Source organism: Erinaceus europaeus, chromosome 1, assembly GCF_950295315.1.
Source record: "Erinaceus europaeus chromosome 1, mEriEur2.1, whole genome shotgun sequence".
Lineage (NCBI taxonomy): Eukaryota > Metazoa > Chordata > Mammalia > Eulipotyphla > Erinaceidae > Erinaceus > Erinaceus europaeus.
In genome coordinates, this window is record NC_080162.1 from 161341557 (window position 1) to 161368968 (window position 27412).

The 27412-nt window shown below is 40.4% G+C and overlaps 1 long non-coding RNA gene across 1 annotated transcript in view; it reads right to left on the reverse strand.

Annotated features, from left to right (window-relative positions):
* Positions 1-18221: 18221 nt before the first annotated feature.
* The window catches only part of LOC132540814 (uncharacterized), a 99083-nt gene continuing 89892 nt past the window's right edge, over positions 18222-27412 (reverse strand). The window contains exon 4 of the long non-coding RNA XR_009551937.1: positions 18222-19518. This is a non-coding gene — a long non-coding RNA (uncharacterized LOC132540814). The remainder of the gene's footprint in view (positions 19519-27412) is intronic.

Sequence of the window (27412 nt, forward strand, 5' to 3'; positions counted from 1 at the left end):
CATATCCATATATGTATGTATCACTCTCCAAAGTCCAGTGCATCACTCACACTTCCCTTTGATAATCACTACAGTGAAAAGGCAATGGTTATAGTCTAAAGTTTGACTATTATTTGTTTTTCAAGTTCTTTTGCTTTAGTTATCTACATTCCATATACGAGTGAAACCATCTAGTGGTTATCTTTCACCTCTAATTTCAACTAGCATAATCACCTCCAGTTCTATTATTTTTGTTCCTAATGATACAATCTCAATTTTTTAATTAAAAAAATTAAGCTTTATTTATTTTACTTGATAGAACAAAGAGAACCTGAGAGGGAGGGAGAGGTAGAGAGAGAGACAGAGAGACACCTGCAGCACTGCTTCACTACTTGTGAAGCTTTCCCCCTGCTGGTGGGGACAGGGGCTCGAACCCTAGTCATTGTACATGGTAATATGTGCACTTAACCAAGTGCACCACTGCCTGGCCCCTCATTTATTTTTTCTTCAGTTGCAGAGAAGTATCCCATTGAATATATATCCTATAACTTCACAATCTATATTCTCTCATTGGTCAAAATCATTTTTTATTTGTTTTCATCTTCAGTCATTGAAAAATGGAGGTCTGCTTTTTATTTTTTTACTGCTTGCTACATATACAGTTATCAGTGGTACCTGAAGGATTTGGCACAAAGGAAGTTAACAAATGCCTGCCTCTTTGCCTTGTTTCTTTCCAAACAATTCCAAACTCAATTCTCCATGCCCTGTGCTGCTTGCATTCCATCAGCAGCTAGTTTCTTTCGTTCTGTTTAATTTCCTCTAGTGGGAGAGCCAGTCTTGGGTCTGAAGAAGTGCCTGGTTCTTTATGCCACAGTATTGCCTGGCTGTCTTATTACCACTGAGGTGACAGGGTGGGCTGATCTAGTTAATGATGGTGAAATTCGCCCAAGAGAGGCAGCATACCCTTCCAGACACCCTGCTCTGCTCGCCTGCAGAGTCAGGAAACCTGCCACTTGCAGATCAGAGGTATGTAAACAAAGATACAGAAGATATTCCTCACCACCAGAGGCAACTGTGCCGAGTGGTGGCCAAAACCAGGCTGACATTCATGTGGGTGGTATCACTTATCTTTGTCTTTCAGTAGGAGGGATATTTCATTATTGTTATCATTATAAGCACTTCCACTTCACACCTCCTACACCCCAGCTTTTCAGCATCTCATCAGTATAAACAGGTCTACACATGGATATTATAGCATTCTTAGAAACCATCAGGGATCACCTTCCAGTGACCAAATTGTAGATGCTATCATGACTTCTCTGGGTAGATGACCTCACCAATGTGTCCTGAAACCTCACATCTCCAGAGCCCTACCCTATTAGGGAAAGACAGAAACAGGCTGGAGGTATAAATAATCAATGTGCCAATACCCATCCAGTGAAGAAGCAATTACAGGAGCCAGAATCATTAATTCTTCAATAAGATGATAAAAAAAGAAAAGAAATCACAAGGCAGAAAAGCTGCTATTTGAAAGCAGTCCATAAGTACAAGCACTAAAATCAAGCTTGTGAAGGGTCTCTGGGTCTCTACTCACCCATCAGTTAAGCCAGGAGCAAGGTTCAGCAAAAGGTAATATAATAGTGGCTTCTGGGTACCCACAAGTGGTTCACCTAGTAAAACATATACATTATCATGCACAAGGAGCTGGGTTCAAGCTCCAAGCCAGCTCATGAGAGTTCCTGCAGGTTAGAAGTTTCATAAGCAGTGGAGCAGTGCTCTAGTGTTTCCTCTCCTCTTTCTCATCCTCTAGCAATTAAATTTAGAAAATTTAAGTGGTTTCTTGAATGACCAAAATAGCAAGTCTGGATAGTGCACCTGTTTTGCCATGTATATGACCCAGGTTCAAGCCTGGTTCCCACTGCATTAGAAGAACATTTGACGCTATGATCTCTGTCTCTCTGTCTCTCTGTCTCTCTCTCTCTCTTTCTCTCTGAAAAAGCTGGTTCAAGTGGTGATGCCCTGGTGTTAACAAACATATATATGAAAGTGGTTGGTTCTTATTCCAGTAGTCAAAGATTGCGTAGTAGTAATGGTTTTGAATTTGGAGGGTCAGTTATTCTACTTACTAAGTAGACAAGCTTGGATATATTGCTTACTATCTTTTACTTTTCATTTCTTTTGTTCAAAAGGGAAATGACAATATTCTCTTCATCCTCCTCCCATAATGTTGCTATAAGATTATTTAATTATTTAAATAAGATAAACTTGGGAAGTGCTTGAAACATTATCTAGCATCAAATTTTCCAAAGATGTGAGCTACTACTGAGAATATTACAGCCATTAGATGTCAGTAGCATTTGACCATATATATTAATGCATTTATCAAATAAGTCCATCTCTGCCAGAGGATAAATCCTGATGCTCAGTATACTAAACTTATCACCCAACTATCTCTGACAAGTTCCTAGAACTTCCTTCTCTAATTACTGCCCATGAACATTAAGGAAAGTAAACATTGCAACAGTACTAAATAGCTAAGACTTCACACAGATGTGGGGAATGAATTCATCACTTGAAATAGACTGACAAGAGACTGGATAAGGGCTGCTTGAGAGGGAAACAAAAGATACTACAAAAATAGAATTGTTTATTATGCTAAGGTTGCTTTAAAGAGATCTTGGGGTTCCTGCTGTAATTTGATCAGGTCCTCACATCTCCACTATAGAGCCTCTACTTCCCCCAGTCCTGGAACCCTTGGATAGGGCCCACTTTCCTGTATGCCTCTCCCAATCCATATCAAATAATATTGCATCTGCCGATCACAACCTAACCAATGCAACGATTGCCACCTCAACATGCTTCACTTCAGACTGTGTCCAGAGACTTCATGTGTGGAATGACAACCCTTCAGCTTCATTACTCGGGTGAGACCTTTCCTTTCATAGTATACTCTAATTCCATCTCAGGTGGTTCACTTTCTAACAAAGTCCCAAAACCTAGATATACACCAGTTTCTGTGAGAGCATATGTTCACACGTATCTGTAAACTACTGAAAAATATATACCTGAAAGCAGAAGTACACTAGAGTTTGCAGTGAGCACCCCCCTAACACTTCTTCTCCACTATTCCAAGCTTTGGGTCCATGATTGCTCAACAATTTGTTTGGCTTCGCATGTTAACTCTCTTTTCAGTCACTTCCATATGTCATCAGGATGCTGGCTAGGCTTCCCTAGACTGAAGACCCCACCAATGTGTCCTGGAGCTCCGCTTCCCCAGAGACCCACCCTACTAGGGAAAGAGAGAGGCAGACTGGGAGTATGGACCGACCAGTCAACGCCTATGTTCAGCGGGGAAGCAATTACAGAAGCCAGACCTTCTACCTTCTGCAACCCCCAATGACCCTGGGTCCATGCTCCCAGAGGGATAGAGAATGGGAAAGCTATCAGGGGAGGAGGTGGGATATGGAGATTGGGTGGTGGGAATTGTGTGGAATTGTACCCCTCCTACCTTATGGTTTTGTTAATCCTTTCTTAAATAAAAAATTTAAAAAAATTTAAAAAATAAATAAAGAGATCTTGGTGGTAAGGAAGCACTCAAAGGAAAATAGCAGCAATGAAAAAGGTGGCTCAAATTCACGGGATAGAAAAATACTTGCCTGCTGTACCTTCACCAAAGCATGTATCACCACTGAAACTGAAGCAATGAAGTATTGTTCTAGAATTTTCAGTTAAGACATTTAAAAAGGAACTATGACTTTACATTATAACAACATTATCCTTCCTTGACCCCAACTTCCAGTTACCCAGTCCCTCTCCCTAGAAAGCAATCCATTTTGTATTTATCTTTTAATATTTTAATAGAAATTGAGAACAGAGATATAGAGGGGGATGGAGACAGACAGACAGAGAGTAGAGAGACACTTGCAGCTCTGTTCCACCACTTGTGAAGCTTTCCCTTTGCTGTTGGGGTCCAAGGCCTTGAACCTGGGTCCTCAGGCATGGCAAAATGTGCACTCAACCAAGAGAACCACTACTTGGTCCCAGTTTTTTTGTTTCTTTGTTTTATTTTTTTCTTATGAATCTTTCTGGATTCAGTACAAAATATTTATTGTTTTTTTGTGCAAATGGTAATGAACCAAAGACATCATTCTAAATTTATTATTTCATTTAATAATATATCTTGATAGCCATTGTTAAATAAATATATGAACATTTACTCACTTTGTTTGTGGTTGCACAGTATTAAATTTCATTGCTTATACCATAGCTCATTTAGCAAATCTACTGGTGGACACTTAGGTTATTCTCAGTTTTTTCTATTATAAAGAATGCTGAAATTCTTTATAAGCATGTCTCGCTTTCATAAATAGCATCAAAAAGGCTTACCACGGGGGCTGGGGCACACCTGATTGAGTGCACACATTATAGTGTGCAAGGGCCTGGGTTCAATTCCCTGGTCCCTCTTGCAGGGGGGGACAACTTCACAAGTGATGAAGCAACGCTACACATGTCTCTTTCCCCCTTCCCTCTCAATTTCTCTATCTCTAACCAAAGATTAATTTCAAAAGGTTTACCAGGGATTGGGTGGTAATGCACCTAGTAAACATGTGGACCCAGGTTCAAGCTCCTGTTCCCACCAGCAAAGGGGAAGCTGCAGCAGAGCTGCAGGTGTCTCCCTTTATCTCTCCCTTTCTGTTTCCCCTTCCCTTTCAATTTATCTTTCTCTATCAAAAAGAAAATGGGGAAAAGTATGCCCACCAAGAGGAGTGGTTCTGTCATGTGGGCACCAAGCCCCAATAATAACCCTGTTAAGAAAAAATGTATCAGTGTTTCTTTATCTTCTGAAGGAGATAGTCACAGACACTTTAAGAGCTTTGTGGGAGTAATGCCCTCTAATGAGTATCAGATTCTTTTCAGTCCAGCATACCAAATTACCCAGGTGTTATCAGTATGGGCTGTTCATGGCTCAAAGCTGTCCCCTTCTCCAGAGTACCACCCTCGCTAGAAGGTTAGACAGTGCCTCTGGGCCCCAGCATCCCTGAACAACACAAGGATATGAAACTATGACCCTGCTCTCTCCTGGTCTTTTTGATCTCACTTCCCTCATGGTTCCTGTTTGAGTTGTGTTCAAGGGTACAGTGAATCAGTGCATATGTAACATGGGTGAGGCCCTGGGTTCAATGTCTGGCACACACATAAGTGCAGGGATAGACAACGATTGAGAAAGATAGAGGGACATAGAGACCTTTGCTTCACAATCTGTGTTCTCTGTGCTGCTTTCCCTTTTTCCCTATTTCTCTCTCGGAAAGAAAAAAAGAAAAATAAATGACCACTGAGAACAGTGGAGCTATTGCATAGGCACTTAGTCCCAGTGATAGCCCTAGTGGTAGAGAAAGAAAAAGATGAAGAACAGAAGGGAGGGGGTCACAGTGGTAATGTGCATGTATGAAACTCCAGTTTCTACCACCAGTAGAGAAATATATATTTTTTTTAAAAAAATAGGGAGTCGGGCGGTAACACAGTGGGTTAAGCGCACATGGCGCAAAGCACAAGGACCATGTAAGGATTCCCGTTGGAGCCGTTGGCTCCCCACCTGCAGGGGAGTTGCTTCACAAGTGGTGAAGCAGGTCTGCAGGTGTCTATCTTTCTCTCCCCCTCTCTGTCTTCCCCTCCTCTCTCCATTTTGCTCTGTCCTATCCAACAACGAAGATAGACAACAATAATAACTACAACAATAAAACAAGGGCAACAAAAAGGGAATAAATAAATATTTGAAATAATAATAATAAAAGTAGGGAGTCAAGTGGTAGCGCAGCGGGTTAAGTGCGTGTGGCACAAAGCGCAAGGACTGGCTCAAGGGCACCGGTTCGAGCCCCTGGCTCAAGCCCCCGGCTCCCCACCTGCAGGGGAGTCATTTCACAGGCGGTGAATTCAGCAGGTCTGTAGGTGTCTTTCTTTCTCTCCCCCCTGTCTTCTCCTCTTCTCTCCATTTCACTCTGTCCTATCCAACAACGATGACATCAATAACAACAACAATAATAACTACAACAATACAAAAACAACAAGGGCAACAAAAGGAAAAATAAATAATTAAAAATAATAATAATAATAAAAGTAGAAGATAGGAATTAAAGAATTAAAAAATCTGTGGTCTGGGAGGTGGCACAGCAGATAAAGCACTGGACTCGCAAGTATGAGGTTCTGAGTTCAGTCCCCACCACATATGTACTAGAGTGACATCTGGTTCTTTCTCTGCTCCTATCTTTCTCATTAACAAATAAATAAAATCTTTAAAATTAAAAAAAGAATAAAAAAGATATGAGCAGGAAGATGGTGACCTCATGTGTACAGAGCCCTTTGATGCATTTGACCTTACACACCAGAGAATATGAGCATTCGAGGGTCCTGTGAATGTGAAACTCTAGTCATCTCAGTAATCAGATCAGTCACACTTTCCAAAGAAGGAAGATTAAGATGTTAGGAGAAACCAAAAGTGTTATGGAAGAATTCTTTCCTCTGGGGAATGGAACAGTGTTCCCTCTCACCTGCAGAAATGTGGAGGCGAATTGCTGCACCTCTTGCCTCAATCCTCACATCACCCTGACCCAGAACTACAGAGGAAGTACAATGGCGCCCAGCCCCGGCCCCGGCCCCGCCCCCGCCCCGCGAGCCCGAGAGAGAGAGAGAGAGAGAGAGAGAGAGAGAGAGAATAAAAAAGTTGCCTGAGAGAGGTGCAAGGTTCTGGTTCCCCAAAGTAAATAAACAAATGAGAAAAATGACTACATCAAATTAAAAAGCTCCTGCACAGCAAAAGAAAGAGAACTCCCACAGAGTGGGAGAAGATTTTCACATGGCATACACCAGGCAAGAGGCTAATAACCAAAGTATACAAAGAACTCACCAAACTCAGCAACAAGAAAACAAATGATCCCATCCAAAAATGGGGAGAGGAAATGAACAGAATATTCTCCATAGAAGAGATGCAAAAGGCCAACACACGTATGAAAAAATGCTCCAAGTAACTGATGGTCAGAGAAATGCAAATAAAAACAAGGAGATACCACTTCACTCCTGCCAGAATACCATGCATCAGAAAAGGTAGCAACAACAGATGCTAGAGAGGTTGTGGGACAAAGAAACCCACCTGAACTTCTGGTGGGAATGAAAAATTGGTCTAATCCCTGTGGAGAGCAGTTCTCCAGTCTGGAGAACTCTCAGAAGTCTGGAAGTAGACCTGCCCTTTAACCCTGCAATTCCTCTCCTGGGACTATATCCCAGTGAACCAAACACAACCATCCAAAAAGATCTAAGTACAAATATGTTCATAGCAGCACAATTTTTAATAGCTAAAACCTGGAAGCAACCCACGTGTCCAACAACAGATGAGTGACTGAAGTTGTGGTAAAATGGAACACTACTCAGCTATTAAAAATGATGAATTCTTCAGGTCCTGGAACATAATGACAGAGGACCTAGTGGGGGGTGTATTGTTATGTGGAAAACTTAGAAATGTACAAACTATTGTATTTACTGTAAAACAATCCCTCAATAAGGAAATTTAAATAAATAAATAAATAAAAATGATGAATTCACCCTTTTCACCTCATCTTGAGTGGAGCTTGAAGGAAATATGTTAAGTGAGATCAGCCAGAAATAGAAGGAAGAATAGGGATGATCTAACTCATAAACAGAAGTTGAGAAATAAGAACAGAAGGACAGAAAGGAAAACACAAAGCAGAACTTAACTTAGACTGGAGTTGGTGTATTTCACCAAAGTAAAATACTAGGGTTGGGGGGAAGGTTCAGGTCCTAAAAGACAGAGGAAGACCTACTGGGGTTTGAATTGTTATGTGGGGGGGGTTCCAGGAATATGGCAGACTGAGAAGCTGCTAGCAGCGTGTGCTCTGATCACATCTTCTGGAAACGGTAGGATTTTCTGCCTTTAGCAGGCCAGTCAATAAGGGGTCCTAGTGGTGACACCAAAGAGGTGACTATAATTTAATTTGGGTTAAGAATTAGAGTAAAAGTGGCACGGACTAGCGGGTGGGCTGCTCCAGACTTCCCAGGCGGTGGCGGGCAAGGCGGGTGCGCCGGGCATTGTCCTCCGCCCGGGAAGGCGGCTCCTCCGCCGGTTGCAGAGCACTGCTGGGCGGCCGACAGAGGACCCGGAGGGAGCACTATAGCTCGGGGGCTTTCTCTTGGGAGTCTCCAGGGACCACCGCAACCCTGAGGGCGGATCCAAAGACTTCTTAAGTATAGCTCTCATTGGATCAAAGGACTTGGAGCTAGTTTTCATTTTCGAGAAATCCTTTAAAAAAGTCTGGAGGGGGGGGGTTTCCCGGAAGATGGCGGACTGAGAAGCTGCTAGCCGCTGAACTCCGAACACATCTCCTGGAAACAGTAGGATTTTCTGCCTTTAGCAGGCCAGCCAATAAGGGGCCATAGCGGTGACACCAAGGAGGTGACTATAACTTAATTTGGGTTAAGAATTAGAGTAGGGGAAAAAAATTCTTTTTTCTTCCTTTTAATTTTCAAGCATACCTCCTTCCCCCCACCCCCCATAAGCAGTCCCTGGGGACCAGCTCCTAGCAGGATACCCCACACCACCAAACAGGGTGCTTTTTTGAATTCACTGATACACATTTGGGAATTTCCTTGCACTGCTCTTTAATTACAACTCTTTTTCTTATCTTCTCCCTTTTCTCTCTCTTGTCTCTCTCTCTCTTTTTTTTTAATCTTGTCATACACTTCTTCCTTCTTCTTTGCCTTTCTGAATTTGTGAATTATTTTGGGGAAGAAAACTGACTCAGAGTGGACTCTCTATGTGTGTATCTCTGCTCTAGTTCCCTTTCCCCTCTTGTTACCCCTAGAATATACAGTGGATAGTAGATTTGCATAACTGTCTATTCTTGCTATCCTCTCTTTCTTTTCTCTTTCTTCACTGGGATTTGGTTACTATTTTTTCACGGACTGGAGAAATTGTTTGGCTAACTGGTAACAATTAAACTACTTCAATACTTACTTCAGTTGCTACTGTAATTCCGGAGGTTGGTGAGTGCAATTGTCATAAAGGTATTTAGTACAGTGTTACTTGTACTCAAGACACAACAACTGAGGAACAACAGAGCATAAAAAAAAACACATAAAAAATGGGTAGATCAAAAACAAATAAAACTGCTACTCCAATGAATGAAGACAAGAGCCCAGAAGAAACTACAAATCAGCCAGAAGTAACCATAGATAAGAAAAGTATGCAAGCAATAATAAACTTATTAATCACAGAAATGAAAACAACATTGGAGGAAAGGAATGGCAGTATTAGGGAAACAACAGTTGAGACCCCCAAGGAAAATACTGATTATCTTGAGGCAATTAGAGAACTGAAAGCTGAAATAGCTGTAATGAAGAAAGAAGCTGAGGCAAGGGAAAGCAGACTAACAGAAGCAGAAAACAGAATTAGTCAGACAGAGGATGAGTTCTGTTCTCCCTGGTCTAGGCTTTTGGGAGAGACAACATATCAAAGACAGCCTATGTATTAAAAAGACTCAGTCTGTGTTTTAAGAAGTTCTAGACATATGATCAGTTTCTTGCCTCTCAGGCTTTGTATGTTAACTCTCTTTTCAGCCACCAAGTTCCAGATGCCAGCAAGATGCTACCCAGACTTCCCTGGACAGACAACCCCATCAATGTGTCCTGGAACTCTGCTTCCCCAGAGACCCACCCTACTAGGGAAAGAGAGAGGCAGACTTGAAGTATGGATCAACCGGTCAATGCCCATGTTCAGCGGGGAAGCAATTACAGAAGCCAGACCTTCCACCCTCTGCAACCCACAACGACCGTGGATCCATACTCCCAGAGAGATAGAGAATGGGAAGGACATCAGGGGAGGGGATGGGATATGGAGACCGGGTTATGGGAGTTGTGCGGAATTGTACCCCTCTTATTCTATGGTTTTGTTAATGTCTCCTTTATTAAAGAAAAAAAAAGAAAAAAAAGCTTCAAGACTTCTGGAGGAATGACTATGGAGCAGGAGCCTTCTCAGATTGCTCCCCTGATAAACTAGAAAAAGCAAAGAAAAAAATCACCTGAAAAGTTAACAAAATACAACCAGGATTTCCTTATAAACTCAATAAGCCACAGATGAGTGCAGAATGTATAGCCAGTGGGTAGAAAAAGATTAAGATTCTTGAAACTCAAGAAGCCTTGCTTAGTGACAACTGGCACCAAACTGGGAGTGAAGCAGCAGAGCACACTGTCTATGGCAGCAAAGTAAGTCTGGGTACTTAGCCTGTTAAATCAGGGACAATAGAACTTTGTGCTGCCCGTAAGTCCTCACTAGTGATTAAGTGAAAAAAAAAATCTAGCTATAGTCAAAGTTCTATGATTGATCAGACTCTGCAGCTGGCTAGAAAAATAATTGCTTCCAGGCAGCAATAGCAAGGGATTACCAACTGCCATGTATCACTTTGGAGACAGAGATAAAGCAATAACAACTGTAAAATTTCACCAATTTACAACTGTGACATCTTAAGTAATTCACTTCACCACAAGTAGATCCAGGTAAGCATGATCAGTGGATTGAAAACGAGTGGGAGAGGATTCTCCAAGATAAACAAGCATAGAAAATTAGTAAAAGTCCTCAAAAATGGAAACTCAGCAACACACTACTTAAAAAATACTGGGTCATAGAGGAAATTAAGGAAGAAATTAAAATGTTCCCATAATCAAATGAAAATGATAATGTGAGCTATCAAAATATTTAGGGTATGTGGTCTGGGAGATGGAGCAGTGATAAAGCTTTGGACTCTCAAGCATGAGGTCCAAAGTTTGATCCCTGGCAGCACATGTGCCAGAGTGATGTCTAGTTCTTTCTCTCTCCTCCTATCTTTCTCATAAATAAAATCTTTAAAAAAATATATCTAGGGCACAGCTAAGGCAGCACTAAGAACGAAATTGATAGTCACACATTAGGAAACAAGAAAAAGCTCAAATAAGCCACCTGAGGATAAACCTTAAAGACTTAGAAGAAGAACAAAAGAACCCTAAAGCATCCAGAAGGACTGAAGTAACTAAAATCAGGGCAGAAATAAATAGCATCAAAAATAAGAGAACCATATAAAAGATCAATGAAGCTAAATGTTGGTTCTTCAAAAGGGTTAACAAAATTGACAAAGCTTTGGCCAGACTCACAAAAAAAGTAAGGGGCGGAGGGGGCAAGGAGAGACTCAAATAAACAGGATTGTAAATGAAAGAGGACATATTACAACAGACACTGATGAAATCCAAAGTATCATGTGAGGTTTCTATGAACAACTATGCCAACAATCTAAAGAACCTGGAAAAAAATGGGAACGTTCCTAGAAACATGTAATCTTCCAAAACTGAACCAAGAGGAATTAGAAAACATGAACGAGCCAATAACACCCAAAGAAACTGAAACAGTTATCAAAAACTTTCCCAACAAGAAAGTACAGAACCAGATTGTTTTACTAATGAATTCTACAAACCTTTAAGGAAGACAATATCGATACTTTCTAAGCTCTTCCAAATACTGAAGACATAGGAATACTCCCTTCCACTTTCTATGAAGTTAACATCACCCTGATACCAAAAGCAGACAGGGACACAACAAAAAGAAGAGGAAGAAGAAGAAAAAAGGAGGAGGAGGAAAGCAAAGGAGGAGGAAAAGGAGGAAAGAAAGAAAACTACAAACCAACATCTCTGATGAATATAGATAATAAAACATTGATTAAAATTTTAGCCAGCTGTATAAAGCAGTATATTAAAAGATCATAAACTGGGAGATGGGCGGTAGTGTGCAAGGACTGGAGTAAGAATCCTTGTTCGCTTGGATCCATATTCCCAGAGGGTTAAAGAATAGGAAAGCTTTCAGGGGAGGGGATGGGATATGGAGATCTGGTAGTGGGAATTGGGTGGAGTTGTACCTGTCTTATCCTATGGCTTTGTCAATGCTTCCTTTTTATAAATAAACAAAATTAAAATAAATAAATAAATATTTAAAAAATATCCTGGTTCAAGCCCTTGGCTCCCCACCTGTGGAGGAGGGGGTGTCACTTCACTAGCAATGAAACAGGTCTGCAGGAGTCTTTCTGTCTCCCTCTCTGTCTAACCCTCCTTTCTTGTACTATTCAACAATGACAGCAATAACAATAATAATAACCACAACAACTACAAAGAATAAGGGCAACAAAAGGGAAAATAGCCTCCAGGAGCAGTGGATTCGTAGTGCAGGTACTGAGCCCCAGAAATAAACCTGGAGGAAAATAAATTTTAAAAATCTAAAAAAAAAAAATTATACATCATGACCATGTGGGATTTACCCCAGGGATGTAAGGCTGGTTCAATATACATAAATTAATCAATGTGATCTACCATATCAATAAAAGAAAAATTAAAAACCACATAATTATCAATAGTTGCAGAGAAAGCCTTTGACAAAATCCAATATCCCTTCATATCAAAATACTACAGAAAATGAGAATAGATGAAAACTTTCTCAACCTAGTGGAGTCCATATATAGCAAAACTATAGCCAACATCATATTCAATGGTGAGAAAAATGAAAGCAGTCCCACTCAGTTCAGGTACTTTTCTTTTTGTTGTGTCCCTGTCTGCTTTTGGTATCAGAGTGATGTTAACTTCATAGAAAGTGGAAGGGAGTATTCCTAAGTCTTCACCAATTATATACAACATAGTGTTGGAAGTTTTTGCCATAGCAATCAGGCAAGAGCGAGGAATTAAAGGGATACAGATTGGAAGAGAAGTCAAACTGTCACTATTTGCAGAAGATAGGATAGTATACATAGAAAACTTAAAGAGTACAACAGGAAGTTCCTGGAAATTATCAGGCAGTATAGTAAAGTCTCAGGCTATAAAATTAATATACAAAAGTCAGTGGCATTCCTTTATGCAATCACTAAGTTAGAAGAAGAAATCCATAAATCAATCCCAAATAGAAAAATATCCCCAAGAAGGTAAAAAGATATTCCATGTTCATAGATTGGAAGAATTAACATCATCAAAATGAATATTCTACCCAGAGTCATATACAAATTTAATACAATCCCCATTAAATTCACACATTTTTTAAAGAATAGAAAAAAAAAAAAAGCTACAAACAATTATCTGAAATCAGAAAATACCTAGAATTGCCAAAAACAATTTTGAGAAAAAAAGATAAAAACTGGAGGCATCACACTCTCAGATCTCAAACTATAGTACAAGGCTATTGTAATCAAAACTGCCTTGTACTGGGGGGAAAAAAGAAGACACGCTGACCAGTGGAATAGAATTTGGAACCCAGAAATAAGCCCCCGAGCCTGTGGATATCTAATTTTTGACAAGGGGGCCCAAACTATTAAATGGAATAAGGAGAGTCTCTTCAACAAATGATGTTGGAGAAATTGGGTTGAAACTTGCAGAAGAATGAAATTGAATCACTACATTTCACACAAAAAAGAAAATTCCAAATGGATCAATGACTTGGATGTTAGACCAGAAACTATCACTTAGAGGAAAATATTTTTTTCCATCTAACTTTTATAGGCATTTCTTGTTGCAAGGAAGACTAAAACAAAAATAAACCAATGGGACTACATCAAACTACGAAGCTTCAGCACAGTAAAAGAGATTTCTTACAAGATGGGAGAAAAAAAGCTAATAACTAAAATACATAAACAGCTCACCAAATTCATAAAAAAAAAAAAAACCACAAGTGACCTTATCCAAAAGTAGGGCTGGGATATGAACAGAATATTCACCAGAGATTCAAAAGGCCAACAGGCATATAAAAAATGCTCCAAGTTATTGTCAGGTAAGTGCAAATAAAGACAACAATGAGATATTACTTTGCCCCTGTGAAATGTCATGCATCAGAAACAATATCAATGTTCAACAATTTATTTGGCTTTGTATGTTAACTCTCTTTTCAGGTACCAGGTTCCGGATGCCAGCATGATGCCGACCAGACTTCCCCAGACTGATGACCCCACCAATGTGTCCTGGAGCTCCACTTTCCCAGAGACCCACCCTACTAGGAAAAGAGAGAGGCAGACTGGGAGCATGGATTGACCAGTCAATGCCCATGTTCAGCGGGGAAGCAATTACAGAAGCCAGACCTTCCACCTTCTGCAACCCACAATGACCCTGGGTCCATACTCCCAGAGGGATAGAGAATGGGAAAGCTATCAGGGGAGGGGATGGGTATGGAGACCGGGTGGTGGGAATTGTGTGGAGTTGTACCCCTCCTATCCTATGATTTTGTTAATGTCTCCTTTCTTAAATAAATTAAAAAAAAGAAAAAAATAAGCCAATATGAATGATTGCTACCATAGGGACTGCCCAAAGAACATCTACTATTATAACTCAGCATCATCTTTTAAAAAGCTTAAATAAACATTGTTGCACTGAAGAAGTGTCTGTAAAAAGTGAGAATAGATGTTTCAATTTGTGCCCATTTCACATTAGCTGTGAACAGCTGGATATTATTGAACATACTCTGCCCTTTACTGGTAAATCTTGCAGCTAATCTTATTAAGAGCCAGTGGAAAGAGAAGTTATATAGAAATCAGAAGTCAGTTCCACAGTAGAAGGTTCCTAGAAGTTTCCTTTTGAGCTAAATGTTTTTTTTCTGTTTATGAACATCTTTCCTTCTATTAATATGTTTTGAACATTTGAAAATGAAATCAGATGGGACACACCCTTCACCTCCCCTGTAGGAACACATTCAACAATTTGCTTTATCGAAACTTTACATCAGGCTCAACCTGACGCTGTTGACTGGCTACGGAAGAAGGGCAAACGCTAGAAGAAGAAGAAGGTAAAATTAACACACTTTGAGGTTTTGCTGAAGAATGCAGACATTTCCTTAAAAGACCAGTCATAATTATCCTACAAAAAGGAAGAATGGCAAATGACTTTAGATTCTTCAATAAGCATCAAAATGCTTTAAAATTTTATATCAGAAATATGCTCTTATTTCTAAGCAACGAATTTCCCTTCTATCACTTGGAGAGATGTTCTTTCCTCCATTTAAAATTCTGGCCCCCTTTATCAAAAATGAGTTTCCAGTAGATGTGGGGACTTAATTTTGGACCTTCAATTATATTCCATTTACTTGTATTTCTGTTTTGGTTCCAATAGCTGACCATTTTTATTATAGTAGTTCTGTAGTATAGTTTATAGTCAGGAAGTTCTGGTCTTGTCCTTTTTCCTCAAGATTGATTTAGCAATCCTAGAGATTTTTTCTTCTTCTTCTTTTTTTTTTTTTAGAAATTCAGTGATACCAGTGGGGGGTGGGAGTGGGTGGGGGTGGGAGGGATGGTCACAGTCTTTTGGTGGTGGGAATGGTGTTTATGTATACTCCTAGTAAAATGTAGTCATATAAATCACTAGTTAATTAATATGAGGGGGAAAATTAATTGTATGTCTTGAAGTTTTTTAAAACACAGACTGAATCTTTTTAATATATAGGCTGTGTATTTGATATGTGGACTCTCTCAAAAGCCTAGACCAAGTAGATCAGAAGCAACCAATAGCACAGCTATATACAAGATACTGGATACTGTACAGCAAACCATAACAAAGGGACTTTTCAAAGTTACCCCAATTACCAAATAATGTGATGATAATATTAACTATCGATTGTCTTTTTGAGCCCTAAGACAGCAGGAACCTCACATCTCCACTATAGAGCCTCTACTTCCCCCAGTCCTGGAACCATTGGATAGGGCCCACTTTCCCGTATGCCTCTCCCAACCCATATCAAATAATATTGCATCTGCCGATCACAACCTAACCAATGCAATGATTGCCACCTCAACATGCTTCACTTCAGACTGTGTCCAGAGACTTCACATGTGGAATGACAACCCTTCAGCTTCATTACTCGGGTGAGACCTTTCCTTTCATAGTATACTCTAATTCCATCTCAGGTGGTTCACTTTCTACCAAAGTCCCAAAAACTAGATATACACCAGTTTCTGTGAGAGAGAGCATATGTTCATATGTATCCATAAACTACTACAAAATATATACCTGAAAGTAGAAGTACACTAGAGTTTGTAGTGAGTATCCCCCTAACACTTCCTCTCCACTATTCCATGCTTTGGGTCCATGGTTGCTCAACAATTTGTTTGGCTTTGCATGTTAACTCTCTTTTCAGTCACCATATTCCAGATGTCATCAGGATGCTGGCCAGGCTTCCCTGGACTGAAGACCCCACCAATGTGTCCTGGAGCTCCGCTTCCCCAGAGACTCACCCTACTAGGAAAAGAGAGAGGCAGACTGGGAGTATGGATTGACCAGTCAATGCCCATGTTCAGCGGGAAAGCAATTACAGAAGCCAGACCTTCCACCTTCTACAACCCACAATGACCCTGGGTCCATGCTCCCAGAGGGATAGAGAATGGGAAAGCTATCAGGGGAGGGGGTTGGATATGGAGATTGAGTGGTGGGAATTGTGTGGAGTTGTAACTGTCCTACCCTATGGTTTTGTTAATTAATCTTTTCTTAAAGAAAGAAAGAAAGAAAGAAAGAAAGAAAGAAAGAAAGAAAGAAAGAAAGAAAGACATTCAGTGATATACTGATGGGCATGGTGTTAAATCTGTATATGGCTCTGGGTAGGGTAATCATTTTCATTATGTTAATTCTTCCTATAAATGAGCATGGATATCTTTTCATTTCTTTGTATTTCATTTTATTTTCTTAGAGAATGATTCATGATTTCAGCATACAAATCCTTTATATCTTTTTTTAACATGATTTCTAAATATTTGATTGTTCTGGCTTACACCAAAGGATATTAATTTCTGGAACTCTTCTTCTAATTTAGTGTTCACATAGAGGAATTCCACTAATTTTTGTGTATTGATTTTTTTATCCTGCCACTTTACTGTATTGTTGAATAGTTTCCAGGAGTTTTTACTGGAACCTTTAGGAATATATATATATTTCAAATAGTCATAGTTTAACTGCTTCTTTTTTTTCTCCTTTTTTATCTGAATGCTTTTACTCTATCCTCTTGCCTAATTGCTATGGCTAGGTCTTCCCACACTATGTTGAGTAGTAATGGTAACAGTACCTGAGCAGAGAGAATACTATTAAGAAAAATGCTAAATGTAAACTTCTGACCTAAACTAATCTGTAAATAGATATTGTTTGTCCCTAAAATATTTTGTAGAGCATGCTATAAACCAAGACCTATATAAAAGTATGCAAGTTTGGGGAGATATTTATTTTCTGATACTATATTTGGGAGAAAATTAAATTTAATAAATTTATAAAACCATGAGTACTCCTGAAAAAAAAAAAGAAACAATAACAAAAAGTTCTGGAGAGGTTGTGGGGACAAAGGAACCCTCCTGTACTGTTGGTAGGAATGTAAATTTGTTCAACTCCTGTTGAGAGCAGTCTGGAGAACTCTCAGGAGGCTAGAAATGGACCCTTCCTGTGACATAGCAATTTTTCTCCTGGGGATATAGCCTAAGGAACTAAACACACCAATCCAAAAAGATCTGTGTATACCTATGTTCATAGCAGCACAATTTGTAATAGCCAAAACCTGGAAGCAACCTAGGTGTTCAACAACAGATAAGTGGCTAAGAAAGTAGTGGTATATAATATACACAATGGAATACTACTCAGCTATTAATAATAGTGAATTTACCTTTTTCATCTCATCTTGGATGGAGCTTGAAGGAATCATGTTATGTTTAATAAGCCAGAAAGAGGATGAATATGGGATGATTTCACTCATAGGAAGAAATCGAGAAATAAGAACAGAAAGGGGAAACACAAAACAGAACTTGGACTGGGCTTGGTGTATTGCATCAACGTAAAGAACTTTGAGTGGGGGTAGGAGTCAGGTCCTAGTACAAGATAGTCAAGAAAGACTTAGGCTGGGAGTGAGTGTTTTGCAGAAAACTGAGAAATGTTACACATGTAGCAACAACTATTACCATTAATCCCAGTTTTTAAAAAAATCTATGTATAAAGTGCTGCACAATATAAGCTAATAATAATAAATCATATATATTAATATTTAATTTTATAGAATAGAGAAATTGATAGGAGATGGAGAAATAAAGAGAGGGAGACAGACATCTGTAGTACTGCTTTACTACATGTGAAGTTGCCCCCCTGCAGGTGGGGACTATGAGCAGGTTGAGCCTGGGTCTTTGTACATGGTACCCCATACACTCAACTTGGTGCACCACCTGCAGGCCCTTTAATAACTATATTTTATGACTCTAAAAAATATTGCTATTGACAACTCAAAGTTATGATTAAACTGTAAATATTCTCAATTTATAAGTTTACTTACAAGATTAATACAGAAATGATATTCACAAAATATCTTTTAAAATGCAGTTTGATGAAAATTCAATTTGAGTAAGTACAGCTGCTTTTTCATAACTAGGAAACAATAATCCAAATTTGATGTGAAGAGAAAGTCCCAATTTCTTGATCTTCTTCAAGAAGTCCAATAATATTTTAGATTAGGAGGAACTGGACATAAAGGAACTGTATTGTCCAGCAAATGAGGAAGGAATTGTATCCCGGGGCTGGGGGGGAGGACTCCTAGAATCCATAGGTTTTCAGGATACTCATAGGTCCAGGTGAGTGAACACAGGTTTGACAGCTTAGAAGACATGAATGGAGGGGAGGTTGCAGCACTGCTTTAAGATGGTCACTCATTCCTGGACTGGAGAAGGGATCATGCTGGTTCTTGGCGTGTTGGAAGATTTGAAAGGCTCCTTGTGAAGCACTGAGTCTAACAGGCTCTTCTGGAGACTCAGTCATTTTTTTTTTTGCATCTCCCTATCTCCTCCAGTTTTAAGTATTTGGATCTCAGTTCTTGAACCAAAGAAGTTAATTCCTCCATTAACATTGCATCAGCCTTTTTCATATCTCTGGAACTTTCTAGGTCAGTCATATAGTGTAAGATTCTCTATCCCAGAATTTTTTAATTATAATTCAATACCTGTGTACACCTTTTTAAGCTTGTCCACAAGTTAGCATTTCTTCCTAATCTGTACAGTCAGAATTCCTGAGAGTTGTTTGTCATGTCTCACATAAAATCAACTTCTAAAAGACCAAACAGAAATAACAGGTCTGGTAGTAAGGTGATGACAAATGGATACACCACTGGCTGCTGTCACAGACTCAAACCATTGGGAAGCCCCTCCATCATCACCTCGCCTAGTTTCTCAAGGATAAGTCCCTAAGCCAAGCTCTGCAGAAGACTTCAGCCCCTCACAGTACTCACCCTCAGCAGGGCTCTGTCCCGTTACCATGGATCCATCAGCCACAACAAAACCCCAACATTCTGCCTAGAACCCAGCCAGCAACTGACAGTCTGGACTGGTCAATGATACAGTCGGTGGAGGGGGAAGATGTGCAAATGCTTGTCTTCAAGAAATAAATGAGTATACAGCTTTTATACCATGAAACTGGGTTTTCTCACATTTGAAAAAATCAGATTTGAATAAGAAAAAGGGACTGCATTCATGCTGTCTCCTGAATTGAGAAAAAAAGAAAAAGAAAAGGGGGGAGGTTAGGTTGAGCTTTCTGGTGTTGAATTGGGGTTGAATAAATCATTATGAACTTAGTATTTTTTTAAAAAAATTTGCTATGAGCCAGTTAGTGACACACACAGTTGAGCACACATGTTATCATGCACAAGGATCAGGGTTCGAGCCCCCATACCTCACTTAAAGGGGAGACAATTCACAAGAAGATCTGCAGGTGTCTCACTTTCTTCCTCTATATCTCCTCCTCTCCTCTCAGTTTCTTTCTAATAAAGCAGAGAGAGAGAGAGAGAGAGAGAGAGAGAGAGGATGGAAGGAAGGAAGGTTACAAAAGGAAAAAAATGGCTGCTTAGAACAGTGGATTCCTAGTGCTGCCAACAAGCCCCAGGGATAACCCTGGTGGCAATAAAAAATTATTGGACTGGTGATATAGCATTATGGTTATGCAAAAAAAAAAAAGATGTACATGTCTGAGGTACCAAAGGTTCTATCTCAGTCACCACCATATGCCAGAGCTGAGCAGTGCTCTGGTTTAAATATATATATTTGATAAAGACATAAATTGAGAGGGAAGGGGGAAAGATAAGGAGAAGAAAAGAAGAACACCTGCAGTACTGCTTCATTGCCTGTGGAGATTTTCTTCTATGGTGTGTGTTGTATGCTTTACATTGGTTTGGTCTAGCTCTCCCCCCACCAGAAAAATTGGTTTGGCCCCTGCTAGTTTCGCAGGTCCGCTTGTCCCCACCCCAAGGGAACCCCTACAGAGTTCCAGAGTTCTTGGTGCCGCCACGTGAGGAGAAGGATGCAGGAGAGTTCTGTGTGGTGGTTAGTTTAAGGGTCTCTCTCTGCCGCCAGAGGAGAAAGACAGGAGAGCACATGTTTGCCCGCTTGTGAATAAAGATATACAGCTTCTCAGCCCAGCCATGTGTCCCCGAGTCTGTCTCTGTTCACCACCATGAAGCTAGCCCGGCCTGCTGGAGCCCCCCGAAACATTAACGACAAATGGCGCCCAACGTGGGGCTGACCTGCGCATCTCTCAGATAAGTGAAGACAATTTGGCTACCTATGTACTATGGCCTTCTCTTCTGCTTGTGAAGAGATCTCCAAAAGCCTCTGCCCTTTCTTCACGAGACTGCTTCTCTGTTTCTGGAACATTTATCTCTGGACCACTCTGTGGTTTCCGCCCAACGCCAGCCCGCAGGAGCTGGCTTTCTGCCGCGTGGCAAGGGGCATTGGGCGTGGGCTCCCTACACACTGCTCGGCCATTGGGAACAGGGCAGCAGACATGGCAGGGCCATGGGGCAGGGCCGTGGCGGCCTATCACGGCTTCCACCCTGGGGCACCTCAGCCCGCGCCTTCTGCATGGCTGGCCCGCCCGCCCTCGTGCTATGAAGTCTGGACAGATCCCGGACCACCCGGAGACCGCGGGCTCCCTGACGAAACTGGGCCCCCTGGCCGAGATCTCCAGCTTGGGTCTGAAGGCAGACAAGCTAGAACACGCAGAGATTCATCCAGAGATCACAACCTACAATTCCTAGAAGTGGAGCTGCACAGGAATGGAGCTGCACAGGAAGCCACCTCTGGATGGTGGCCCCCCCCCAACAACTAAGACAGTACAGATCTAAATTCGTGTTTAAAATGACATATCTTCGCAACAAAGGTTTCTCTCCTTGTGTATTAAAGACCATGATTACGTGTGTGTTTAAAGTTTGTTAACATTAACTTTAAGGTTAAAAATATAACTTTAAGGCTATATTCTTACCAGAGTTAAAGGAAAAAGGTTTTCAATGTAATTCTCATAAAGATAAAATTAACCTACATTTAAAGTCTGAGGTAAAAATTAGTTTAAATATCAATATATTTTAACCAAGTTGGTCTAAACAAAACCTGCGCACACCTAGGGTGTGTCTCCATCTTGAATGAGTGTAACAAAAGGTTAAATAGACTTGTTGATATGTAAAACTCTCGATTACCTTCTCTATTAGAAATGGTAGATTACACAATGGCTATGCTAATGATTCTCATGCCTCAGGTTTTCTTTCCTTGATTCTTATGTCTACCTTTTCACATTCTATTGTTTAAACTTTAAACAATCTTAAAATCATTCTAAAAAAGACTTCTAATTATAATAGAGTTATCAATTGTGGTAACTTTCTAACCTGCTACAAGTTTTGTTTCATAAGTAAGTGAATTGCAGCTGTCAGGTTCTCTACAGAAAAGCAGAATTCCGATGGCTGACATTCCCCATCGAGACAGATGTACAATTCACCCCTTGGCAATTCTTCGGTGGACATCTGCTTTGGACTTCTATCGGACTCACTGATACACCTCGGACACTTTGCACAAAACTAGCAGCTTCCCTTATGCTGCTGGGTTTCTCAAAGACTGACTGCAGTCATGCCTTGGGACTCTAGGCCTCACCCTCCCCCCATGCTAGAAAATGCCCGTCGAGGCAAGTATGCCCCCCAGAGGCAGGAAATGTTTTTGTTTAAGCTGATAAAGTTTTGCCCACAGAGGCAAAAAATGGCCCCCTCTGGCCTTCCCTTGGCAGCACACTGGTTCTTGTTACTCGCTTACATGTTTCTCCATGTTTGTGCCAGTTTCTTTTATGAAAATGCCTGTACGATATAGGTTTCTGTTCACCCCACACCCCTGATACTGTAGTCATTTAGTTAAAGAAGTAAAGGGGGAATTGTTGTATGCTTTACATTGGTTTGGTCTAGCTCTCCCCCCACCAGAAAAATTGGTTTGGCCCCTGCTAGTTTCGCAGGTCCGCTTGTCCCCGCCCCAAGGGAACCCCTACAGAGTTCCAGAGTTCTTGGTGCCGCCACGTGAGGAGAAGGATGCAGGAGAGTTCTGTGTGGTGGTTAGTTTAAGGGTCTCTCTCTGCCGCCAGAGGAGAAAGACAGGAGAGCACATGTTTGCCCGCTCATGAATAAAGATATACAGCTTCCCAGCCCAGCCGTGTGTCCCCGAGTCTGTCTCTGTTCACCACCGTGAAGCTAGCCCAGCCTGCTGGAGCCCCCTGAAACATTAACAACAGGTGTGGACAGGGGTTTGAACTTGGGTCCTTGTGCATTGTAGCATGTGTGTTCAATGAGTACACCACCACCATTCAGCCCCCTAAGAATTTATTTCTTAAAGAAAAAAAAAAAATATATATATATATATAGAGAGAGAGAGAGATACCAAAGTGTGTGTGTGTATGTGTGTGTAGACTAGCTTAGCCTGCTACAAGTACCTCAAAATAGTGAGACACCCTAACCCAGAACACATTTAATGCTTTATTGTAGTTTCTAAAGTTTTTGCTGTATTTTTTTTTGTACTGTCACTAAAGCTGTCCTAAAACTCAGTGCCTACATGATTCCACTTTTGGAGGTCATTTTTTCTTTTTTCTAAGTAGAGAGAGGAGCGGGGCGGGGGGGGGAGGAGAGGAGAGGCACTGCAAGATTTTTCTCCAATAGAGGAGCCAGGGCACTCTTTGCAGAAGCCATTGATTTCAGAGCTAGGAAAAGGTAAATAAAAGATAAAACAAAACTGAAAAAAAAAGAAAAGAAGAAAAAGAATGGAGATGTGCTGAAAAGCTGCAGAAGTATATTTGATAGAGCTCCCAATGATCAACTCTCAAAACAATTTCAGCAACAAATAAAAAGTAGCACTGCGTCATAACCCAAAAGATAAAATAAATGTCCTAAGTAACTACATTACTGAATGAATACTTCAAAGATGGAGAAGAGGGGAGTCAGGCTGTATATTAGTGGGCTAAGCGCACATGACGCTGCCGGCACTCCCGTGAGGTGAAGTCCAGAAGGAAAGCAAGCTGACCAGATCTCCCTTGCTGGCTCAAGAGACGACGTGAAATAGAGACAAGAGAAACCAGGGAGAATGGAGGCACTCTCATTTAATGGCAGAAGAACGTGGGTTTAAATAGGAATTCAGACAAAGAACATATTTCAAACATGTCAGAAATGACAGGTTTCTTAAAGGTCAGCTTGCCCCTATGGTATGACAGGAATTGATGTGATACAAGGTAGTTATTCTCCATGACACAAGCAACTTAATTATCCAAAGGTATTTTAGAGAAACATAGGGGTTAAACCAGTAGGGTGAGACAGAGAGAAGATGGATATCAAAGGCCATAGAGTTTGGAATTTCTCTTGTCTGGGGTCTGAGGTGTATGATGGAGTGTGTGATAAGGTGTGTTCTCCTCTGTGATCAGAAGGTGAGGTGAACTTTGAGTAAATGAACCTTAAGGCAGGCAGCCATGTGGCCTGCAGTTAATGGAGAGAGGCAGTGAGGTTTCTGTGGGCTTGAGAATCTGGAAGGGAAGAACTAAGTCTGAGAGACAGTCTCTCCCCTTTGCTCACCTTGGCAAGAGAGACTTACAAGGGAGTGTCTTTCCCAGACCTCCATCCAAGGAGGAGTTCTCTCTAAGCTCTATCAAGGGGAGAGTTCTCTCTAAGCTCTATCAAGTTTACACATATCCCAACATGACATGAAACTCAAGGACCAGCGTAAGGATCCTGGTTCGAGCCCCTGGCTTCCCACCTACAGGGGAGTCGCTTCACAAATGGTGAAGCAGGTCTATAGGTGTCTATCTTTCTCTCCCCATCTCTGTCTTCCCCTCCTCTCTCCATTTCTCTCTGTCCTATCTGGCTACAGCATCAATAACTACAATAATAGTAACCACACCAATGATAAAAACAACAAGGACAACAAAAAGGAAAATAAATAAATAAAAATTTTTAAAAAAAAAACGATGGAGAAGAGACAGCTTCCTGATAGAGCTCCCAGGAATAAATGTAGGTGGGGTTAAAGAATGAACAAGTTTCTTTAATTATATCCCTCAATGGAAATAATTACAGGTGAGGATTAGAAATGAATGATAAAACTAATGAGTAAATGTTTAAGGAAAAACAAGATATTTGCATGGTCTCTCTACATATGCTAATAGTAAAGGAAAGATGAAACTTTGCAGTGGAAAAACCTGTATGCAAGTGATCAAGAATAACATCATTAGCTATAAGAGAAATCAGCATCTTGTATCTCTGATGTGACTCTTGAGTAAAGCCAATCTCATCAGTGGTATTTTTCCCATCCATGCACCACCTTGGTCTGATAATGAGGAAAACCCAAGCCCATGTCAAGGCCAGTCAAACAGGTTGTGAGAGATAAGAAAGGTCTAAGAAAATGTTATTGATTGGAGAAGATATGACAATGAAATGCAAAGTGGAGACCTAAAACAAAAAAATTAAGGAGTTTAGTAAAAAAAAAAAAAAGTGGAATCTAAGTAAAATGGACTATTCAGTTAATAGTATCAGATTAGTATTAATGTCTTATTGTAGATAATTTTACTGTTATGCATGATTTGCACAATATGAATGTAGTATACAAAGAAATTCTGTTCATGGGCTTCCTGGGAGGCTATGGAGTAACAGCGAACCAAATAGATTCTCCCCCAAAACAACAAATAATGACAACTTAACAAGCTGTATCAGACTACAGCTGAGGCATCCACAGAAGCACTGCAGCCTTAGCCATCAAGTTCCAGATGCTACTATGATTCCATTCTGACATCCCTGGGCAGAGGGCCACACCAGTGCTTCCTAGGCCCTCACCTCTCCAGAGCCCTACTCCACTAGGGAAAGATGGAAACAAGCTGGGGGTATGGACCAACCTGCCAATGCCCATGTCCAGAGGAGAAGCAATTACAGAAGCCAAAACTCCCACCTTCTGCACCCCAAAAGAATTTTGGTCCATATTCTCAGAAGGGGAGAAATGCTAAGGGAAGATAACTGGATGGCTCTGAAACCCAATTCCATCAGGACCCAGAGAGAGAAGAGAAATAAAGATGGTAGGAATTGTGTGGAGTTGTGCCCTTCTTAACCTATGGTTTTGTCAGTGTTTCCTTTTTATAAATAAAAAATTAAAATTAAAAAATTAAAAAATCAATCAAAAAAGGAAAGACATTCAGAAGTATTAATAGGTATAGTGTGACTTAGAAAAGAAGACAGGACCATAGAAAATGGGCAATTATATATAGATACTATCCATATATATATTTAAAGAAATAAAAGTCAACCCATATCTGTGGTCTTGGAAGAACCACTGTAGTTTCCAATAGAGAGAATGGGGACACAGAACTCTGGTGGTGGGAATGGTGTACATTTGTACCCCTGTTATTTTGTAATTTTGTAAATCACTAATATAAATAAATAAATATGATTTTGGTGGGAACTGTGTGGAGTTGTACTCCTCCTATCCTATGGTTTTGTTAATGTCTCCTTTCTTAAATAAAAAAAAGAAAGCAAAAAATAAAAATAAAAAAATAAATATGATTTTAAAAAAGAATTTTTGTCCACACTCCCAGAAGGGTAAATGATAAGGGAAGTAAATCAGAGGGTCCCATTCCACCAGGACCCAAAATGTTTATCATCATAAATCTTGCTTTTATAGCATCAATGAAAGGGAAGTGAATCTGGAAAATACCAAAGGAAGCCAGGTACTTTTCTTTTATGTGAGAGAGAAGAGGAAAAAGAGGAAAGGCACCCGGAAGCAGTAGTAGGTATAGAGATAACTTAGAAAGGAATTGAAGCCAGGACCATTAAAAAAGGTGTGTGTGTGTGTGTAGATAGATAGAGACGTCATAGAAAAAGACATAGACACAGACACAGACACAGACATAGACGGATATAGACTCAGTCCATATCAGTGACCTTGGGAGAACTACCGCAGCTTCCAATAGAGGGTATGGGGACACAGAACTCTGGTGGTGGGAACCATATCGAATTATACCCCTATTACCTTACAGTTTTGTAAATCAATATCAAATCACTAATAAAAAATAAATTCTGTTCACAACTCTTCGGTGTTTATCTCAAAAAATTTAAAAAAATAAAAGTACCAAGCAAAAAAGAGCTCACTGAATTAGACATCAGAAAAGTGCTATCTAGAACCTCTATTTTATCCACCTAGACTGGGGGAAAAAAAAAAAAAACCAAGAGTTTTTTTTTTTTTTCTCACAATACGAGTGGTTGACAAGAATGAAGAACAACAGGCACTCCATCACAAACTCACTGCAAGAATTAAATTAAATAATGGGGTTAAAGTGGCCAGCACAGAACACTCAGTGGTACTTGTTCAAGATTGTCGGGCTGAGCTTCATTGACGGGAGAAAGACGACCCGGGACTCATGGCTGGGTTGTACGCAGTATCTCTTTATTCATGCAGGACGCAGCACAATCTATACCAAGCTAAGCTAAACTCTAAAAACTACAAACAATCTTGTCCTTATTAATATACTAGCCCACTAGGGTGGGAACAGGATGCAACGCAGAGACGGTGGAGAGAAAAGTGACTGGTGAAAATCAGGGTATGACAAGGAGAGGGGGCGGAGCAGATAAGAATTCTACCACTAAACCACCAATGCCCTGGAGGGAAGGTGGTGCTTGTTAACAGAGGTTATGTAAATAGAATACAGTGTTATGTAAATAGAATGCAGGGGGATTAAACCAAATGAAACAGAAGGGGTTTTTAAAGCATACCAACACAAGATCATTTCTCTTACTTAAAAAACAAACAAACAAAAACAGGTTTATTTCTTAGAAAGAACTGGAACATCACTCTGATATACAATGCCTAGGGGCAAACTCTAGAAACTTCTTACTCTACCCATTGTACCACCTCCCAGGCGGCCACTCATCTTATATTATGATACTGATGCTGCTGATGACGACGAAGATGACGACAATGATAGTTGTTATCATTGCTAGGATTTCACTAGCCCAAACAGACTTTTTCAGAAAGTAAAAGAGGTCAAGACAGAGAAGACATGGGCAAGACACACACCACTGAAGCTTTCTTCTGTGTGTGCAGTGGGGCCA